The following is a 2,954-nucleotide window of genomic DNA, read 5'->3' as shown; positions in this document are numbered from 1 at the left end:
GCTCAAGTGATCCTCCCACCTCAGCCTCCTGAGTAGCTGGAACTATCAGTGCATGCCACCACACCCGGCTAATTTTTGTATTTTTTATAGAAATGGGGTCTCACCATGTTGCCCAGGCTGATCTCAAACTTCTGAGCTCAAGTGATCTGCCCACCTTGGCCTCCTAAAGTGCTGGGATTGCAGGTTCCACATTGCATGAGCCACTGCATCTGGCCTTAACAATATTCTTTCAATCCATAAAATTAGAGTACCTTTCCATTTAATTATGTCGTCTTCCATTTCTTTCCTCAGTGCCCATACAGGTGTGAGCCACTATGCCTGATCTTAACAATATTCTTTCAATCTATAAAGTTAGGATATCTTTCCATTTAATTGTGTCTTCTCTCATTTCTTTCATCAGTGTTTTATAGTTTTCACAGTATAGTATAGAGTCTGTACTTCTTTGGTCAAATTTATTTCTAAGTATTTGCTTTTCTTGGTAGCTATTGTTAATGAATTTTTTTTTAAAATTTATTTATTGGACAGTATGGAAATGCTACTGATTTTTGCATGTTAATTTTGTATCCTGCAAAATTACTGAATTTGTTTATTTGTTCTAACAGCTTCTGCCAGAGTCTTTCAGGTTTTACTCCATGAAAGATTATGTTGTCTGCAAACAGATGACATAACTTTTTCCTTTGGATGCCTATTATTTCTTTCTCTTATCTAATTTTTCTTGGTACAATATTCTTTTTTTTTTTCAATTTTCATAGGAGTTATTTAGTATTTACAACTTTCAGCATAGACATTCCCTGATTCATTTTTATTTTTTTAATATTATTTTTTCATAAGTTATTGGGGTACAGGTGGTATTTGGTTACATGAATAAGTTCTTTAGTGGAGATTTGTGAGAACCTGGTGCACCCATCACCCAAGCATATACACTGAACCGTATTTGTTGTCTTTTTTATCCCTCACCCTACTTCCCCTCTCAACTCCCCAATGTCCATTGTATCATTCTTTTATTTATTTATTTATTTATTTTTGAGACAGAGTCTCATTCTGTTGCTAGGCTGGAGTGCAGTGGTGCTATCTTGGCTCACTGCAACCTCTGCCTCCCAGGTTCAAGTGATTCTCCTGCCTCAGCCTCCTGAGTAGCTGGGACTACAGGCACATACCACCATACCCAGCTAATTTTTGTATTTTTAGTAGAGATGGGGTTTCACCGTGTTGGGCAGGATGGTTTTGATCTCTTGACCTCGTGATCTGCCTGCCTCGGCCTCCCAAAGTGCTGGGATTCCAGGTGTGAGCCATTGTGCCTGACCTGTTGTATCAGTCTTAAGCCTTTGTGTCCTCATAGCTTAGCTCCCACACATCGACGAGAGCATATGATGTTTGGTTTTCCATTCCTTAGTTACTTTACTTAGAATAATAGTCTCTAATCTCACCCAGGTCATTGCAAATGCTGTTAATTCATTCCTATTTATGGCCGAGTAGTATTCCATCATATATATTCACTTGTTGATTGATAGGCATTTGGGTTGGTTCCATGATTTTGCTGTTGTGAATATTGCTGCTATAAACATGCATGTGCAAGTATCGTTTTCGAATAATGATTTCTTTTTCTCAGGGTAGATACCCAGTAGTGAGATTGCCGAATCAAATGGTAGTTCTACTTTTAGTTTTTTTAAGGAATCTCTACATTGTTTTCCATAGCAGCCATACTAGTTTACATTCCCACCAGCAGTGTAGAAGTGTTCCCCAATCGCTGCATCCATGCCAACATCTGCTGTTTTGCGATTCTTTGATTATGACCATTTTTGCAGGAGTATGGTGGTATTGCATTGTGGTTTTGATTTGCATTTCACTGATCATTAGTGATGTTGAGCATTTTTTCATATGTTTGTTGGCCATTTGTATATTTTCTTTAGAAAATTGTCTATTCTTTTGAGAATTGTCATGTCCTTAGCCCACATTTTGGTGGGATTGATTTGCTTTTTTCTTACTGATTTGTTTGAGTTCATTGTTGATTCTGGATGTTCTTTGTCAGACATATAGATTGTGAAGATTTTCTCCAACTCTGTGAGTTTCTGTTTACGCTGCTGACTGTTCCTTTTGCTGTGCAAAAGCTCTTTACTTTAATTAGGTCTCAGCACATTATCTTTGTTTTTATTGCAGTTGTTTTTGGTCATGAAATCCTTGCCTAAGCCAATGTCTAGAAGGGTTTTTCCAATGTTCTATTCTAGAATTTTTATAGTTTCAGGTCTTGGATTTAAGTCCTTAATCCATCTTGAGTTGATTTTTGTATAAGGTGAGAGATCAGAATTAAGTTTCATTCTCCTACGTGTGGCTAGCCTAGTATCCCAGCACTATTTGCTGAAAAGTGCTCCCCACTTTATGTTTTTGTTTGTTTTGTTGAAGATCAGTTGGCTGTAAGTATTTGGGTTTATTTTGGGCTCTCTGTTCTGTTCCATTGGTCTACGTGCCTATTTTTATACCAGTACCACGCTGTTTTGGTGACTGTGGCCTTAGGGTATAGTTTGAAATCAGGTAATGTGATGCCTACATATTTGTTTTTTTGTTTAGTCTTGCTTTGGCTATGCAGGGTCTTTTTGGTTTCATATGAATTTTAGAATTGTTTTCTTTTATGTCTGTGGAGAAGAACGATGGTGCTATTTTGATGGGAATTGCCTAGAATTTGTAGATTGCTTTTGGCAGTGTGGTCATTTTCCCAATATTGATTCTGCGCATCCATGAGCATGGGATGCATTTCCATTTGTTTGGTTTCTTTTAGCAGTGTTTTGTAGCTTTCCTTGTAGTGGTCTTTCGACTTCTTCATTAGGAGGAGTATTTTATTTTATTTTTTGCTGCTTAAAGGGGTTGAGTTCTTGATTTCCCAGCTTGGTTGCTGTTGGTATATAGAAGAGCTACTGATTCGTGTACCTTAATTTTGTATCTGGAAACTTTGCTGAATT

Source organism: Cebus imitator, unplaced genomic scaffold, assembly GCF_001604975.1.
Source record: "Cebus imitator isolate Cc_AM_T3 unplaced genomic scaffold, Cebus_imitator-1.0 Scaffold334, whole genome shotgun sequence".
Taxonomy (NCBI): Eukaryota; Metazoa; Chordata; class Mammalia; order Primates; family Cebidae; genus Cebus; species Cebus imitator.
Note: the sequence above shows the minus strand (reverse complement) of the source record.